A 19391-nucleotide genomic window follows, 5' to 3' on the forward strand; every position below is an offset into this window, starting at 1 on the left:
AACCCACTGCCCTTGAGACACCCTCAGCTGCATGAGAGAAGCCTTGTGGATGAATTTGAGATGGACTGAAGGGTTGCTAACTGTGAGACCACAGAAGCATGAGTCAGCAGTAGTGGTCCCAGAAAGGGATTCTGACAGTTCCTTAATCCAGTCCCTCTGAAGTCTTGTAAAGTTAGCAAACGTAGTTCAGCAACCCAAGGGCAAAGGTCCAAAGCCCTGGACTCCCTGGTAGGGGGGGATGGACAGTGGAACTGTTCTGCAAGTTCCGACTTGGTGGTCGCTGCCACAACCATAGCATCCACAGGCACTCCCTTACTCCAAAATTCTCTTCCTGCAGGTGGTGCCAGAATCCGATCTGGTCTCTTAGGGATAGGTTCAACAGAGTCAGTCTCCTTCCATTTCCACTTACAGATCAAGTCAATGAGCTCATCAGTGGGTGGAGTTACTCGAGGTAGACTGGCCAGATCCAAATGCCTCCAGGAATAGCGAAGGATTGCCAGAGGACCAACCATTCCTTTGTTTATGGATCTCCAAGATGTCTCCAAATGAGAGGTCTTTGGGCGATATTAAGGATCCTTCCACTTCATCGAAATTGGTATCTCCAGTGATAGATTCCTTTAGGGAGTCAAAGTGCTAACTTTCGCATTTTCTTTTCCAAGGTGGTACTTTGGTGGGATGTCCCAGACAAGTCTTCAGTTGGATGTTCCAGAGAAGTACCAGAAGAGATGGTGATACCCTGCTGGGTAGCCTGCAGAGTTTGGGCTGGCTGTCCATGTGGAATCTAACATCGAGGCTCAAGGCACAAAGACAGAGATCTGAGAGATGAGAGAGAGTCTGCCCTGACACAGCAGAGAAAACTCTCCACCACCTCAAAGCAGAATGTCCGAGGGAGAAGGAAACAGACAGAGCAGAGAAGCCATGCTTCCACCCCATCTGCTCAGTCTGCTCCAAAGGCATTCCACCAGAGGAAGAGATTGGAGCCAAGCTGTCCAATGACGAGGCATGAGGGGGCAGAGACATCTCCAACAACTTCTGAGTCAAATCCAACACCTCGGATTTGGCAGGGATTCTACAGCTCAGAGTCATCCAGCTCAGAACTCATCAGAGCCGGAATACTCAAAGAAATTCTCAGAGCAGAGGATAAAAATATCATCAAATCCGACCCAGATGGTCTTGTCAAACTCGTATCCAGGGGCTCTAAAAGAGATGGCCGGATCTGAGAAGGAGAGGATAGTGGAGAGGTACAGCAAACCAAGGCTTCCAGACCTGGAGGGGTAGGAGCCATCAGAACACCCATCTAAAACTGTATCGAGAGAAGTCTACTCCTCATCCCATCCAAATCAGCTTCGGGCAGACTCCTGGAAGAACGACAGGAGGCTAATGGAGATTTTGAATGCCATCTTTCCATAAATGGAGATGGGACCCTAGATTGCACCAGGTCAATGCCTGGTGAATAACAAAGTCCTTAGGAGAGGCCTCGGATCCAATATACTTCGATCTGAAGACGTCTTTGTTGATTATGAAACAGGCTTTGAGACAGAAGTCTTCAGATCCATTTTCTGCTTCTTTATGGGAGGTTCCATAGACGATGGACAGTTGTGTACACTGACCATAAATGTAAATGTTGAGTGTATTCACTGTTACAGTCATCACATTTGGGTTATCTGCTTGCAGCAGCCCTCAGTCGGCCTGATTATCAAACTCTTGGGTCCTGCATCTGTTGCTGCATCATCTTCTGTGACGTCAAGTAGTCAGGAGTATAAAGCACGCAACAGATACCATTACATCAGTTTTTCTTGCCCCAGATGTCATGTCAGGTGCCCCCTTAATGGGAAGCAATGAAATAAATAAATAAATTATATATATATATATATATATATATATATATATATATATATATACATACATATACACACACACACACACACACACACACACACAGACACACACAGACACACACAGACACACACAGACACACACAGACACACAGACACACACACACACACACACACACACACACACACACACACACACACACACACACACGGTTATACCTCCAACAAAAAAGCAAATGTCAGAAGTCAGGGTGTTTGGTGGGAGGGTAACTAGGACTGCAAAAGTGAATACACTCAAACATCTACATTTATGGTAAGTGTACACAACTGTACTATATTCTTTGTGTTTCACTGTTGAAATCATCACATTTGGGCAGATTCCCAAAGCTAAGAGTGGGAGGAGGAAATTAGATAGAATTAGGACCAGCTACAAGGCCCTGCAAGACTGCAGTGACAAAGCCAGCTCTGGATTTAGAGAAAATTGGCAAATGGTAATGCTTGGTGAAGGTATGTACAGAAAGTACAGTTGAGTACACTTACCATAAATGCAGATATTGGAGTGTATTCACTGTTGCAGTCATTAAATTTGGGCAATCTGCTGGCAGGTTGCCCTCAGTTGGCCTGATTAACAAAGTTTTGGATCCTGCGTCAGTTCTGTCCCTTCTTCCATGATGTCAGGTCATCAGGGGTATAAAACATGCAGCCGACACCATTACATCAGTTTTTCTTGCCCCAGATGTCAGGTGCCCCCCAAATGGGGTGCAAAAAAATATATATATATATATACATATATATTATATACACACACGTGTATTTCATATATATATATATATATATATATATATATATATATATATATATATATATATATATATATATATATATATATAAAATACAAAACATATACCTCCAAACAAAAGCAAATACACCAAAAAGGCTTTTAAAGATAGCAACAGAAATGAGAGGTATAGTTAGAGAAAAACAGTGGGCTGGAGGGAGGGAGGGTAACCAGGACTGCAACAGTGAATACACTTGGAACATCTACATCTATGGTAAGTGTACACAACTGTAGTATGTTCTTCGTGTTTCACTGTTGCAGTCATTACGTTTGGGTAGAATCCCAAAGCTATGGTTGGGAGGATGGATTTATACAGCATTAGAAGCAGCTATAAGGCCCTGCAGGACAGCAGTGGCAAAGCCTGCTCTGGATTTAGAGAAGAGAGGTAAATGGCAATGTTTGGTGAACATATGAACAGAGCTCCAGGTAGCAACTTCTAGAATGTCTCTGGTAGGAACCCCTCTGAGAAAGGCTGCAGAGGTAGATGCAGCCCTGGTGGAATGAGATCTCATCCCCCTGGGGACAGATTTACCATGGTGCATATAGCAGAAACTAATACAACGGCTTATCCATTTGGAAATAGTCTGCTTTGAAATGGCCTTTCCCTCTGCCCCCACAGCAAATGCCACCAATAATAGTTCAGATTTTCTTAGAGATTTTGTCCTGTTCAAGTAGAATCTTATTGTCTGTGTACATCCAATGAATGTAGAATCCGCTCACCCTTGTTCTGTGGATTTGGGAAGAAAGTTGGCAGATGAATGGCCTGATTAAGGGCCACACTAGATACCACCTTAGGCATAAAGGTTGGATTGGTCCTGGGAGCCACCTTGCCCGGGTAAAAAATAATGAAAGTGGAGCACTGCCATAAGAGCCTGTAGTTCTGAAATCCTTCTAGCTGAAGTGACTCCTAAAAGAAAAGCTGTTTTCCAAGAGAGAAATTTTAGGTCCGCAGTAGCAGCTGGCTCAAAAGGAGGTAGAGTGAGTTTTTCCAAAACGAAATTGAGGTCCCATGCAGGAGTAGGTGCTCTCCTGGGAGGTCTTAAATTTTTGGCCACTCTGAGATGCTGCTTTAGCAGAGGATGAGAAAAGAGGGGAGGCTATGTGTTGTAATTAGCTGAAATGGCAGAGGCATGGATTTTGGAGGAGGAAAAGGAAAGGCCCTTGTGCAGCATCTCAGTTAAGTATTGATGAATCTGAGGTAAATTGGGCGCTGTTGTGCCCATCCCCTGAGTTTGGTTCCAGGAACAGAATCTTTTCCATTTTTCATCATAGGAGTTTCTAGTACTAGGCCTCCTTGCCTCCAGAATGACATCAAACACTTGCTTACTGAGAGATGGTAACGGAGAGATCAGGAAATTACGCAGGCTGCGAGGTTCAGGGTTTGAATCTGTGGGTGCAGAATCTGTCCTTCCTGCTCTGACAGCAGGACAGTGGTCTGAGGCAGGTGCCAGTAGTGATACACTGAGCAAAAGAAGGTACCAGTGTCAGCGTGGCCAGTCTGGTACAATCAGTATCGTCCTTGGTTTGTCCTATCTGATTAGTAGTACCTTGGAGAGGAGAGGCAGAGGGGGAAAATGTATAAACTGATAGGTTTTCCAGGTAAAGGACAGGGCATCCACTTACCAAGCTTGTTGTGGGAGCCCTTGTGCAGAATTATTTCAATTGGTAGTTCTGGGGGGGGGGCAAATAAGTCTATATCTGGGCTCCCCCATTTGTTTCTCAGCAGGTTGAATATCTTTGGTTACAGTTTCCACTCGTGTGGGTCCATGAGATTTCTGCTTAGGTCGTCTACCAGTGTGTTTAGCTTTCCTGGCAGGAAGTGAGCCTGTAGGTGCACTTGGTAGCTCACGGCTGTGTTCCACAGAGCAGGTATGAGTGGGCCCCCCCCCTGCTTGTTTATGTACCACATAACAGTGGTGTTGTCTGTTTTTACCATTAATTGTCCTGGAAGGATGTGGTCCTTGAAGGCTGTCAGAGTATTCTGTACAGCTAACATTTCTTTCTGACTGACGTGCAGGTGCACTTGACTTAGGTTCCATTTGCCCTGAATGCACTTCCCTGCCAAGTGAGCCCCCCATGCACAGTCTGATGAGTCTGTTGTTAGGGTTTGGGCGGCAGGGGGTAGAGTGAATGGCAGTCCCTTGTTTTGGTGACAGGTGTCTACCCACCAAAGGAACTCTATCTGTAGACAACGAATGATAGGAATCATTGCTTCTAGATCCTGAGAATGTTGACAACATAGGCTTTTTAGATACAGTACAGTTTTATACCTACCATAAATGTAGATGTCCGATAGGTATGCATCTGCAGTCATAACATATGGGTTGTCCTGCCTCAGGCAGCCCTTCGGTCAGCCGGATTCCAAAGTCTGGGTCTGGCCTCGGCTGATGTCGCACTTTCCCCGACGTCAGAGCGTCTGGGGTATAAAAGCATCAGCTGACACCATTTTCCTCAGTTTTTCTTGCCCCAGATGCCAGGTGCCCTCTAGGAAGGCTAAATTTGGATAAATGCAGAAAAGTTCCAAACATTTGCAAATTATATACATGTATAAACAAAACAAATACACCATAATAGATTCCCCCAGCTAGCTGAAAGAGGGGTAAGTACCCTAGGAATACCACAGAGGGGAAGGAGGGTGGGTAATCCTGACTGCAGATGCATACCTATCGGACATCTACATTTATGGTAGGTACAAAACTGTACTATGTCCTTCAAGGATGCATCTGCAGTCATAACATATGGGTAGAATACCATAGCCAATCTGGGGGAGGAGGTACTAGGAGAAGGATGGTGTAGTTAAGATCCCCTGCAGCACTGCAGTTGCAAACCCTGCTCGGGATCTGGAGTATAAAGGTAGATTGTAATGCTTGGCAAATGTATGCGCGGAGCTCCAAGTAGCAGCTTCTAAAATGTCCTTGGTAGCCACCCCTCGTAGGAAAGCTGTAGTGGTGGCTGTGGCCCTTGTGGAGTGAGGCCTGATATTTTCAGGAACTGTCTTTCCATGAGAGGAGTAACAAAAACGAATGCAATTTCCTATCCATTTTGAAATTGTCTGTTTGGAAATTGCTCTTCCTTGTACCCCAGTTGCATATGCTACAAAAAGTTGGTCAGTTTTTCTGCTAGTTTTCGTTCTGTCCAAATAGTAGCGCAGTTGTCTGTGTATATCCAGGGTGTGCAAAAGTTTTTCCCCTTTGTTCTGTGGGTTAGGGAAGAACGTAGTCAAGTGAATAGCTTGGTTCAAGGATACCCTAGATACCACCTTTGGCATGAAAGTAGGATTGGTTCTTAATGACACTCTATCCTGGTGAAAAATAAGAAAAGGCTGCACTGCCATTAATGCTTGTAACTCAGATACGCTTCTTGCTGAAGTGATTGCCAGAAGGAATGCAGTTTTCCAAGATAAAAACTGTAGGTCTGTTGATGCTGCTGGTTCAAAAGGAGGTAGTGTCAGTTTTTCCAGCACAAAATTGAGATCCCATGCAGGTAGAGGGGGTCTTCTTGGAGGTTTAACATCTTTGATTCCTCTCAAAAATTGCCTGGGAAGAGGGTGTGAGAAGATTGGTGGATCCATATTGTATTCTGATGAAATTGCTGAAGCATGAATCTTAATAGAAGAATAAGACAGGCCATTGTGGAACAATTCTGCTAAGTATTCCAGGACGTGTGCTATGTTTGCCACTGTGACATCGGTGCCCTTTGATGTGCTCCAAATGAGAAATCTCTTCCATTTAGCTGAGTATGTCTTCCTAGAGGAAGGTCTGCGAGCCTCCAGGATAATGTCCTTCACCCTCTGAGATAAAACAGTTTGGTTGGGGTTTAAGGAATTTTCCAGGCTGTTAGCTGCAATCTTTTCAAGTTGGGATGCAGGGTCTTGAAATTGTTCTGTGTTAGAAGAAGAGGCCATAGGGGAAGAGGCCATGAATTTGCCTGAGACATGCTTCTCAATAGTGGGTACCAGTGTTGTCTTGGCCAGTCCGGAGATATTAGTATCACTTTTGGCTGTTCCTCCCTGATCTTCAGTAGAACCTTGTACATCAATGGGAAAGGTGGAAAGGCATATACTGTTAGGGCATTCCAGCTGAAAGAGAGAGCGTCCACCCTCCATGCTTGTGGGTGGTATGTCCTTGAGCAGAATGTTTTCAGTTGGTGGTTGAGTGGGGAGGCGAACAGATCCATCTCCGGCATACCCCATGTCTTTGTTATGAGTTTGAAGATGTCTGGATGCAGCATCCATTCGTGTGCATCCATGGTAGTTCTGCTTAAGCTGTCTGCTAGTGCATTTTCTTTTCCTGGTACGAATTTGGCCTGCAGCTGGATATTGAGATTCAGGCATAGATTCCACAGATTCATAGCCATCCGGCATAGAGGGTAGGAATGTGTGCCTCCCTGTTTGTTTATGTACCACATGACCATGGTGTTGTCTGTCCTTATTAACAGATGTCCTTGTTGGAGGAAGGGTCTGAATGCCTCGATTGCATGCCTCACTGCCAGCATTTCCTTTTGGTTTATGTGCATGTTTAGCTGCCCTGGAGGCCATAGGCCTTGGATACATTTGTCCTCCATGTGTGCTCCCCATCCTCTGTCTGAGGCGTCCGTGGTGATGGTCTGCCTTGTTTTTGGTTTGTTGAAAGGCAACCCTCTGTTGGACTGGCAGGCCTGAGCCCACCACAGGAATTCCTTTTGAAGGCATGGAATGATTGGTATCATGGTTTCTAGACTGTGACTGTGTTGAGACCATACACTCCTTAGGTACCACTGTAATTTCCTCATATGCAGTCTGGCATGTGGGATTAAAATTATGCAGGATGCCATGTAACCCAGGGCCTGCAGGACTTTCCTTGCAGTAAGCTGAGTTTGTCTTGTCAGAATCATGAAGTAATCTGGAAGTTGTTTTTGTTTTTCTTCTGTGAGAAAAGCCATCTGGGTGATTGTGTCCAGATCTGCCCCCAAAAAGGTTATCCTTTGGGACGGTACTAGTCTTGGCTTTTGGATGTTGACTGTGTATCCCAAGGTCTGTAGCAGGTGTATGGCATAGGCCAAGTCCTTTAACAATTTTTTCTTGTTGTCCGCTTGTATTAGGCAGTCGTCCAGGTATGGGTAAATTTGAATTCCCTGAAGTCTGCAATGTGCAATTACTGATGCCAGGCATTTCGTGAATACTCTGGGCGCAGTAGATAAGCAAAAAGGCAATGCTGAGAATTGATAATGCTCTGATCCTGCAAGAAATCTGAGGTGTCTTCTGCAATCTGGTCGGATAGGGACGTGCAGGTATGCCTCCTTGAGATCTAGAGTCACCAGCCAAGACTCCTTGCCCAACATGGGAAGAAGTTGCTGTAGGGTCAGAATTTTGAATTTTGGCACAATGAGATAAGTGTTCAGTGCGGACAGGTCGAGAATAGGCCTCCATTGGTTTTCTTTTCTTGGTACAAGGAATAGTCTGGAGTAAAATCCTTGGCCTTGTTCTGTACATGGCACCCTTTCTATAGCTTTCATGTGAAGTAAATTGCTGATTTGTCTTAAAGCCTCTGCCTTCTGGTTTGGTGGAAGGTTTGGCATTCCACTTCTTTATGGCAAAGTGTGGAAGTGAAACCTGTATCCTTTGCCTATTATTTGCAATGTCCATGTATCCTTTGTAATGCAATGCCAGTTTTTTGAGAATAAAGCCAGCTTTCCGCCCAAGGGTGCTTCCAGTTGATCCCTGGTAGGCGGAATCAGAGTCAAGTCATTGGGTCTGTCCTGCAGTAGTGGTTGTAGTTGCAGCTGTTGCACTACTCCTCTGGTTGGCAGGCTGCCACTGACGGCCTCTGTAGGGGCCCTTCGATTGACCTCTGCCTCTAGGGCGCCTGTTCCTGCCTCTCTGTGCTCTGGACGAGTCTGGAAAGGACCAATTCTTTGTAGGCCAGTTTCTGCTGAACCTCGGTGGTTGAACTTGCAGGAAATCTTTAACTGTTTGCACAGATTTTGCTTTTTCTTCAACCTTTTTTAGAATCTCCTGTGCAGGGGAGCCAAATACATTTTGTTTCTCCATTGGAGCATCGAGGAGTTTAGCTTTGACATGGTCTGGCAAAGATTGCTCCTTCAGCCAGGCATGCCTACAAATAACTGCCCCAGTCATAGCTGATCTAAATGAAGCCTCCAGTGCATCATAGCCACATTTTAAGAAATGATTACTAACCTGTTGTGAGTTATGTACCAAATCCTGAAGGGATTTACGGTCTAAAGGCTCAGGAGAAGAAAGTTTCTTATTCAGTTGATCTAACAAAAATTCTTGGTACTGTATCACATGGAATTGACAGTTTAATGCCCTGGCAGAAAGAGTAGCAGATGTATAAACCTTTTTCCCCATCTCTCTAAAGCTCTAGACTCTCTTTCAGAGGGTAGGGGATTTTTGGCAGTAGCGGCTGCAACCCCTTTAGTGCCCTGAGAAATAGTTTCTGGGTCTGCAGCATGGGCTTTATACAGATGGAAATGAGAATCCGGGACCCTGTAATATCTGTCAGGTTTGGCAGGGGTCAGAGGAAGAGAATCAGGGGCTGTACTGACATCATTGTACACATCATCAATTACATTTAGAACAGGAGGTATAGCTAAGGGCCTATGCTGAGGCAAATGCAAAAAAGTCCTTAATCTTTTTCTAGAATCAGAGAAATCCTGACCTTGCCATTGAAAATGCTCTCTCATGGAGTGTAAAGTCTCCCCAAAGGAAAATTCTTCAGGAGGGGAGGCCGAAGGGATAGATTCTTCTGCATCTGAATCCACATAAGGCGAGTAAGCCCCTTCCTGGTGGTCTGACAAATCAGATCCATCCGAGGAGTAATCTGAGGAGTGAGGTTTAGGGGGGTCAGTCCTGGGCCTTTTGTCTGGAGGAGGCTGAGAGGCCCTGTCTGGGTGAGGTTGTGAACCCCTAATTAAGGAGATAAGGTCCTCAGCAAGGCTGAGGATCTGTGAACTAGAGGAAGGCCTCTGGGATGTAGATTTAGTAGGCAAAGCTTTTGTAAGTTTGGCAGCTTTAGCCCTGGAGAAGGCCTTAATAGACATAGAAGCTGGGGGCCTAGCTGCCCCACGTGCAGGAGTAGAAATGTCCAAAGGTATGGTGTCGGACAATTCCTGAACACTAGCTTCGGTAGGAAGTTCTGAAGCCGACTCAGCCGGGGCCTCGGTGGTCGGAGGTATGGTTTCGGAAGTAGGAATAGCCGTGGACTCTGTTTCGGCCGAAACAGAGACACTCGCGGTAGGCCTAGCCGTGGTTTCAGCCGAAACCGCAGGCCGCGAGTGTCGGTCTTTTTCCTTGCGTTTTTTGACCATATGTGAAGTCGGAGTCTCCGATGGCATTTTATAAGCAAAAGCGGCTCCAAAAAATTCCTCTGCAAACTCCGACCGACGTCTAAGAGTTCGTCGGTTGAAGGAGGCACAGGCTAAACAAGCGGATACGTCGTGGTTTGGGCCTAAGCAAGGAAGGCAGTAAGAATGGAAATCCTTATGAGGTATTTGTTTCCCACAAGTTAAACAATTATTTACTTTGTCTGACATCGGCTGAGGCAAGAAAGAGTCCCCAACGGGGTACTTAGCTTTTCAAGTCTTCGGTAGCTGAAATCTCTGGATCTGACCGACCGGCACTTGCGAACAGCTTCTGCTTCGGGCACCGCGCGGCAAGAAAGACTGAGGAAAATGGCGTCGGCTGATGCTTTTATACCCCAGACGCTCTGGCGGGGAAAGTGCGACATCAGCCGAGGCCAGACCCAGACTTTGGAATCCGGCCGACCGAAGGGCTGCCTGAGGCAGGACAACCCATATGTTATGACTGCAGATGCATCCTTGAAGGACATCATTGTAGTTTCCTCATATGCAGTCTTGCATATGGAATTAATAGAATGCAGGAGGCCATGAACCCCAGGGCTTGCAATATTTTCCTTGCAGATAGCCAGGTCTTTGTGGCCAGTAGTTTGAAGTAGGCTGTCAAATGAACTTGTTTTTCTGGCGTAAGGAAAGCCATCTGGGAAGTTGTGTTCAAGCTTGCTCCCAGGAATACAATTTGTTGGCAGGGTACAAGATGTGATTTCTTTTCGTTTATAGTGTACCCCATAGAAGTTAGCAATTTCTGTACAAACGCCAGATGAGTCAATAGTATGTCCCGGTTTTCTGCTGAATTAGACAATCATCCAGGTATGGATATATTTGGATATTTCTTTGCCTGCAAAATGCAATGACTGGAGCTAGGCACTTTGTGAATACCCTGGGCGCAGTAGATGAGCCAAAGGGCAGTGCAGTGAACTGATAGTGCATACAGCCTGCTTTGAAGCGTAGGTATCTTCTACAGGATTCTCTTATTGGGACGTGCAGGTAAGCTTCCTTTAAATCCAGTGTTGCCAACCAGGCATCTTTGCCTAGCATAGGAAGCAGTTGGTGAAGAGTTAGCATCTTGAATTTTGGAATCACCAAAAATGTGTTTAAGATAGAGACGTCCAGTAGAGGATGCCAAGAGCCGTCTTTTCTGGGCCCCAGGAAAAGTCTTGAGTAGAAACCTTGTCCCCATTCCTCTTCTGGAACAAGTTGAATAGCCCTGATACTTAATTGAGTGAGAATTTGTTTTTTAGCCTCCGCCCACTGATCTGGGGGTAGGTCTGGCCAACCATTTGGGGTTGGTAAGCAGTGAAAGTGGAATCTGTATCCTTGAGAAACTACATTTAAAACCCATTTGCCCTGGGTAATGAATACCCAATTTTTTGCCTGCCGGGCAATCTTTCCCCCTAAGGGAACAGTCAGTTGTGCAGGGCAAGATTGAAAGTGAAGTCATTGAGACAGTTTACCAGGATCTGCAGTAAAATTTTTAAAAAGGAACTTGTGAGAGTCAGGAACCCTGTAATATCAGGTTTTCTGGGTGCAGGAGGTAAAGAGTCAGGGGCCAGGCTAGAGTCTGAAAAGGCATCAACAACAATGCCCAGTACAGGGGGTATAGCTAAAGACCTGTGTTGGGGCAGGAGTAAGAAATCCCTAAGCCTCAAGAGACAGAGTAATCTTGGCTTTCCCAGCGAAAATGCTCCCTAAGAGTATGCAAGGTTTCACCAAAAGAGAAATCCTCTGGCGGGGAAGTAGAGGGAATAGAGTCCTCTACATCAGAATCCTCATAGGTAGATAAGGGTAAATCCTGGTCATCAGAGGAAACAGAAATTTCAGAATCCTGATCAGAAGAATCATAAGCAAACTCAGTCCTAGGTCTCTTAGAGGGGGAAGGTTGGCTTCCCCTGATTAAAATAATAATGTCTTCAGCCATTCTCATCATTTGTTTTTTAGGCATAGAGGCCTGACCATGTGGTCTGGGCATCTGTTTTCTAGGCATGGTTCGAGTTTTAGGCCTTGAAGAAGATGGCGTCGGTTTAATATGCAAGTCCGTAGGCCTGAATACACCCTCAGAAGCCGGTGCCTGCACAGCGGCTCCGGACCCATCCAAGGTAGAGACATCCACAGGTTCCACAGTTGAAGCATCTCACAGCATACAGGACTCTGAATAGGTCTCAGTAGAGGCCTGCGAATCTGAAGTAGCGGGTATCAGGGATTGCAAAAGCGCCTCACTGAGTACCGACGAACTGGCAACTAGCTTAGGAGAAGCGTCGTCAGCAGCTTTGGACCCATGTGGTCTGTCTCTATCTTTGCATTTTTTTGAAATGTCGGTAGTCAGGTGGCTTACCGAAGCCATATCTGGATAATTGAACAGAGTACCAAAATATTTAGAAGCGTAAATATACAGACGACAAATAGTTCGTTATTTAAATAAGGCAGACAACCGTCAGCAAGGTACGTCGTGGTCAGGGCCTAGGCAAGGAATGCAGTACGAATGAAAATCTTTATGAGGTATTTGCTTTCCACAAGAAATGCAATTACTGACTTTTACTGACATCAGTTTAGAGCAAGAAAAAGTTTCCCCAACGGGGTACTTAGCTTCGTTGAAAACTTTGGTTCTGAAACTTGAAAACGAAAATTTCAGGAGTCGGCCAACCGGCACTTGTGAACTGCTTCTGCTTCAGGCACAGCATGGCAAGAAAGACTGATGTAATGTCCTTGGCTGCATGCTTTATACCCCTGACTACCTGACGTCATAGAAGATGAGACAGCAACCGACGCAGGACCCAAGACTTTGTTAATCAGGCCGACTGAGGGCTACTGCAAGCAGATAACCCAAATGTGATGACTGCAACAGTAAAACACTAACAACATTTCTCTTTCCTGGGCACCAGGAACAGCCTGGAGTAGAAAACCTGTCCCCTTTGCTCTGTTGGAACCGGCTGAATAGCCCTGATACTGGAGAAGAGAAAGTACTTGCTTTTGGGCCTCTGTCCACTGGTTTGGAGGAAGGTCTGGCAATCCGCTTGGGGTTGGCAGAGAGAGGAAATAGAATCTGTATCCCTGGAATACAATATTTAAGACCAAACGGTCCTGGGTAATATACTCCCAGTTTTTTGCATGCAGGGCGAGTTTTCCTCCTAGGGGTGCAATGGCTGGGAAGGATTAAAAACAAGTCATTGTGAACTTTTTCAATAGGGGGGGTGGCTCACGACTACCAGTTTTTGAGGAGGAGCACTCCATTGTTTAGATCTGTGCATACCGAGACTGTAGTCTTTGTGGTCTGTTACCCCTGGGTATGGGCTGAGAAGGCCTGGAAGGGACTAGAAAGGACCAGTTTTAAGGACTGTACCTGTAAGAAATCTAACAGTTTGCATGGATTTAGCTTTTTCCACCATATTTTTAAGAACAACTTCTGCTTTAGAGCCAAACAAACATTCTTAGTTTAATGGGGCATCTAGTAATTTTGCCTTGACATGGTCTGGCAAAATTTGTTCCTTCAGCCAAGCATGCCTTCTTAGAACAGACCCAGTGACAGCAGCCCTGCAAGATGCTTCTAAGGCATCAAAACCACACTGCAAAGTATGTTTACCAACTTGGTTTGCAGAATCCATCAAGTCTTGTAAGTCCTTATTTTCTGCACAATCAGGAATCAACAACATTTTTTGTTTGATTAGATCAATAATATGCTGCTGGTACTTCAACATGTGAAACTAGCAATTTAAAGCCCTGATGGCAAGAGTTGCAGAGGTATATACCTTCTTACCCCATCTGTCTAGAGCCCTAGAATCCCTGTCCAAAGGGGTAGGGTTTTTGGCTATAGAAGCCTTAATACCTTTAGGTCCCTGGGAAATGGTCTCCGGATCCACAGTGGGATTTTTAAAGAGAAATTTGTGAGTCAGATACTCTGTAGTATCTGTCAGGCTTTCTAGGCGCTGGTGGTAAAGTATCAGGGGTAAGGCTGGATTCCATGAAGACATCATCTACAATATCCAGGACAGGGGGAATAGCTAGAGGCCTATGCTGAGGGAAGTCTAAAAATTCCCCCAGTCTCTTTTGGACTGTGGGTAGTCTTGGCATTCCCAGCAGAAATGCTCTCAGGGTATGCAAGGTTTCACCGAAAGAAAAGTCCTCTTGGGGGGGGGGGGGGCTGAGGGAATAGAATCCTCTGCATCAGAGTCCTCATAGGTAGACAAGGGCATGCCCTGGTAATCAAAGCGGTCAGAGTGTTCAGACACATGGTCTGAAGAATCAGAAGGAAAATCAATTCTTAGTCTTTTAGAGGGGGAAGGCTGGCTTCCCCTAATTAAAGCAATAAGGTCTTCAGCCCTTCTAAGCATTTGTTTCTGTGGCATGGGAGCTTGAGAATGTGCTTCAGTAGTCTGTTTCCTACAAGTAGTGCGAACTCTAGGCCAGAGAAATTCAGTAGATTTAGTCATTAATGAAGTAGTCGGTTTGATACGAACATCGTAAGATCTGAATACACCCTCAGAAGCCGGTGCCTGTACAGCGGCTCCAAAACCATCCAAGGCAGAGACGTCCGCAGGTTCCATAGTCAAAGCAGCATCTTGCGGCATTCTGGACTCCGAATGGGTCTCAGTAGAGGCCTGCGAATCTGTAGAAGTGGGTAACAGGGGTTGCGAAAGCACCTCACCAAGTACGGGCAAATAGCTTAACAGAAGTGTCGTCGGCAGTTTTGGACTTGGGCAGTCTGTGTCTGCCTTTATCTTTGCATTTTTTCGGAGGATTGGTAGTCAGATGGCTTAACGAAGCCATTTTGGAATATGGAGAATGACAGCGAAAGAATTTAGACACAAAAATAGCCAGACGACGAATAGTTTGGGCGTTGAACAAGGCACAAAACCGACAGCGAGGGACGTCGTGGTCTGGGCCTAAACAGGTGATGCAGTAAGAATGACCATCTCTGTGAGGTATTTGCTTTCCACAGGCAAGACAATTGTTAACTTTTTCAGACATCAGTTAGAGCAAGAAAAAAGGATTCCCAACGAGGTACTTAGCTTTAGAAGACTTCAGGTTTGAAACTCGAAAAACTAAAATTTCAGGTAGCTGCCGACCTGCACTTGCGAACTGCTTCTGCTTCGGGCTCCCGCATGGCAAGAAAAGCTGATGTAATGGCATCAGCTGAATGTTTTATCCCCGTGACGTCATGGATGAGGAGACCGCATCCGACGTAGAAATCCGAAGACTGGTATTCGGGGAGACTGAGGGCTACCTGCAGGCAGATAACCCAAGTGTGATGACTGCAACAGTGAAACACGAAGAGCATACATAGTAGTCCATGTACGTCTATAAAAGATGTAGCATGAACTCTCTCAAGAAAACTGGGGAAGAACACAAGCAAATGAATTGTTTGACTGATACTCTATTCAGTTTCTACCTTCCACAAGAAGAAATGGTTTATTCATAAGGTGACTATCTTTATGAAAAAATGTAGAGATTAGGAAGATATATCCTGGAGTTCAGAAATTCATCTCACAGGTGTAATAGGTGGTTTTCCAAAACAAAAATTTTAAATCAGACTTGGCTGATTGTTCAACTGGCTGCTGGGTCAGTCCTTGGGAGTATGACTTAAATCCCAAAGAAGTAATGGAGCTTTCACTGAAAGTCCAAGTAAGAAGGTGCCTTTTAGAAAGGCCTTGCATGATTTCTGAAGCTACACAGGAAGTATTTTCTCCAGAGTGATAATTTGATATTGCTGTTAACTGTACTGTGACTGTGGAAAAACTAGCATCTTCTTGAAAAACAGATGCTAAAAATTCTATAACCGCAGATTATAGGAGCAGTGAAAGGAAGAAGTTCCTTCTGAGGAGCCCAAATTGAGAAACTTTTCCATTTACTCCCACAGACCTTCCTTGTAGAAATGTTTTGGGAAGACAGAAGTATATGTCAGACTGGGGAGGAAAATCTGGGCTGTCTAGCTATTAATGGAAAGACACAAAACCTCTCACGCGGAGCTTGCACGGCCAACCAACCTTGAAGACAACACAACGGCCAGCAATACAGTTCCAAATGCTTTATTTCACACAAAGTAGACATAAAAATGCCCAGTCGATAATCCAAAACAATTTTTCAAACCGGTTTCGGCATATAGCCTTCCTCAGTGAAGCTGAAAAATGAGTGCCAACAAGTGTAACACATACTATATATAGTGTGTGATACACCATGAACAGCCAATCAAATTTTTGATTCTTAATTTGTTAATTGTAATGTTGGTTTAAATAAAACCTTTACTTAGATCCAAGCATATATTTATAACAAAAGTAAAAATGGCAACAGATATATTATTAATAATTGTCATTAATCCATAAACAGTGATATGAATATTATATCCAACTCCATGATCTGGTGAGAAGCAACTTAAGTGGAATGGGGACAATTGTATTGAATATACCCAAAATATTAATTACTAAAGAGTATACTATGTATGAACATGTATAGTATCATCAAGATGAAAAAAGGTAGTTAACCCTTATTATGAGTACAATAACATACAAAACATTTATATGTATTCTTGGTGAACATATTGATAGTCATCTCTAAACTAGTGGTATTGTGTATCAATAGAACAACAACACCTATAGGAATATACTTCATAAATGATCATTAAGACCAGGAGCAAACAGAGCTCCGAGATGTATTATCCAGTATTTTTCTTTAAATGTGAGTGTATTTTCCCACCCCTGTTGATGACTTCTATCCCCCACTATTCGATCTATGATGGTAAACATAAAATGCGCTGTAGGATGTTTAAGTGTATGTTGATAGAGGGCATTGGGGATTTTCTTATTCTTAATATTACTCCTATGTTCGCCAATCCTAATCCTAAGTGAGCGTGATGTTTTGCCCACATAGAAAGATGAGCACTGACATGTAGCAAGGTAAATAACCCAGCTGCTAGAACAGTTCCCAAAAATTCTTAACTCGTAAACTTTGCTGGTATTTGCACTGCTAAACTGTTTAGTTTTATTAACTTGACTGCAGGACATACAATGTCCACATGGAAAAGTACCCACCAATTCCTTTCCAGTCATGGTCAGTTGTTTGTATTTTGCTCCCCCACTATCATGATGTTTATAATGTGAAAAAATAGAGCCTAATGTTTTGCCCCTTCTGTAGGAAAATTGACAACGATGGCCCAGTTTGTTGCCTAAGATGATCATTAGCAAGCAGAATATTCCAATTCCTATCCAGAATATTTCTTATAATCTGGTGATTTCTACCATAAGTGGTTGCAAATCTCAAGACACTGTCACCTTTGTTTCTGTTGTAATTCTTATATTCCAATAATTGTGTTCTAGATTGTTTGTCCGAGTAAGTCTTGGCTGATATGATATCAAATGCACGATATCCCCTGTCCAAAAATCTTTTGGTTAAATCCAAACTGGCATCATCATATTCTTCCAAAGAAGAGCCGATACGTTTAACCCGAAGAAACTGAGATTTTGGAATATTGCGGACAGTGTGGCAGGGGTGCATGCTGGATGCATGTAACGGTGTGTTATATTCTGGATATTTTCTATGTATTTTAGTACCCAATGTATTATCAGGTTTTCTATAAACATTAACATCCAGAAATTCAATCGATGTGAGATTGCAATTAGCAATGAATTCAATACCCCAAACATTACTATTGAGGTAATCAACGAATTCTTGAAGATATTCCATATCCACCCGCCACACCATCCAGCAATCATCCAGATATCTTCGCCAGATGTCCATTTCAACTAGACAAATGTTGTGTGATGTATCCTATATCAAACATTCTTCTAGGTAGGCCATAAACAGGTCCGCATAAACAGGAGCGAAAGATGCTCCCATAGCCGTGCCCTGTAGTTGCCAGTAGCATTCTCCTTGGAAGTAGAATATGTTTTTATTTAGAACATGCTCGGACATACAGATAAGTAGAGTATTGAAACCTGGTGGATAAAGATTGGTCCTATCTAGCCAAAACTGGAGTGCTTGTAATCCTGCCCAGTGAGGAATACTTGTATATAAAAATTTAACATCCAGTGTACAGAGTAGCCAATCTGGTTCAATTTGTGTCTCTTCTATAATCTGTAGGAATTGGGTTGTATCTTTGATCCTTGCTCTGACATGAACCAGGAGTGGTTGCAAATATTCAGTGAGAAAGACTGATAGTGGTTCGGTAAGTGAACCATGACCGGAAACAACAGGTCTTCCTGGTGGGGAAGTCAAAGATTTATGTATTTTGGGTAGTAAGTATAATACTTGTTTGCTAGGGTCCTTAACCGTCAAATGTTTCGCTGTGTTAACTGATATGATTCCTTCCTCAACCGCATTTTGCAGAAATGTATCGATCTCTTGTTTGAATGTAAAAAAGTAGGATCAATACCCATGTACATATAGCATTTTGAATCCGACAATTGTCGGAGTCCCTCTGCGGAAGTAGAGGAAAGTCATTGGGATTGTGGTTGTGGGGCAGGTGAAACCCCTGTGTCACTTCTTTGGTTTGCTGGCTGCCATTGTCGTCCCCTGTAAGGACCTCTGTATTGTCCTCTTCCTCGGCCACGTCTGTTTTTACCCCTTTGAAACTTTTCAGGATTAGGAAAGGACCAGTTTTTTGAAGGCCAATTCCTACTGAATCTGGGGGGTTGAACCTGGAGGAAATCTTTCACCGTCTGAACTGATTTTGCTTTTTCCTCGATGGACTTTAACACATCCTTAGCATTAGCACCAAAAAGCTTATTCTTTTCCAAAGGTGCATCCAGAAGTTTTGCCTTTACATGATCTGGTAGAGGTTGATCTTTTAACCATGCATGTCTACGAATGACTGCCCCTGTCATAGCTGCCCTACATGAAGCTTCCAGTGCATATCCACACTGCAGGAAGTGATTGCTTACTTGCTGAGAGTTATGTACAGCTTCCTGCAAAGACTTCCTGTCTAAAGGATCAGGAGAGGCCAATGTTTTCTGTAAATCTTCTAACAGGAAATCCTGATATTGAAACATATGAAAAAGGCAATTCAAAGCTCTCATAGATAAAGTAGTGGAGGTGTAAACCTTTTTACCCCACCTCTAATGACCTAGCTTCCCTGTTGGAGGGCAAAGGATTTTTAGAGGTGGAAGCTGAAACACCTTTAGGTCCCTGGGAAATAGTTTCCAAATCAGCAGTATGGGACCTGAATAAATGGGAATGTGTTTCTGGGACCCTGTAATACCTGTCTGGCTTGGCTGGAGCAGGAGGGAGAGAGTCAGGGGTAACACTAGAGTCAGAATATAAATCATCCAAAACATGAAGCACAGGAGGAACAGCTAAGGGCCTGTGCTGGTGCTTTTTAAGGAAAGTCCGAAGGCGCTTTCTGGAATCAGAATATTCCTGGCCTTGCCACTTGAAATGTT

The 19391-nt window shown here is 44.2% G+C and overlaps 1 protein-coding gene across 1 annotated transcript in view; it reads right to left on the minus strand.

Moving 5' to 3' along the window:
• LOC122796959 (kinesin-like protein KIF13A) overlaps window positions 1–19391 on the minus strand; it is a 1146649-nt gene that overhangs the window by 913537 nt on the left and 213721 nt on the right. The gene's annotated exons all lie outside the window — the stretch shown is intronic.

The sequence above is a fragment of the Protopterus annectens genome, chromosome 3.part0, assembly GCF_019279795.1.
Source record: "Protopterus annectens isolate FY-2018-M chromosome 3.part0, PAN1.0, whole genome shotgun sequence".
Lineage (NCBI taxonomy): Eukaryota > Metazoa > Chordata > Ceratodontiformes > Protopteridae > Protopterus > Protopterus annectens.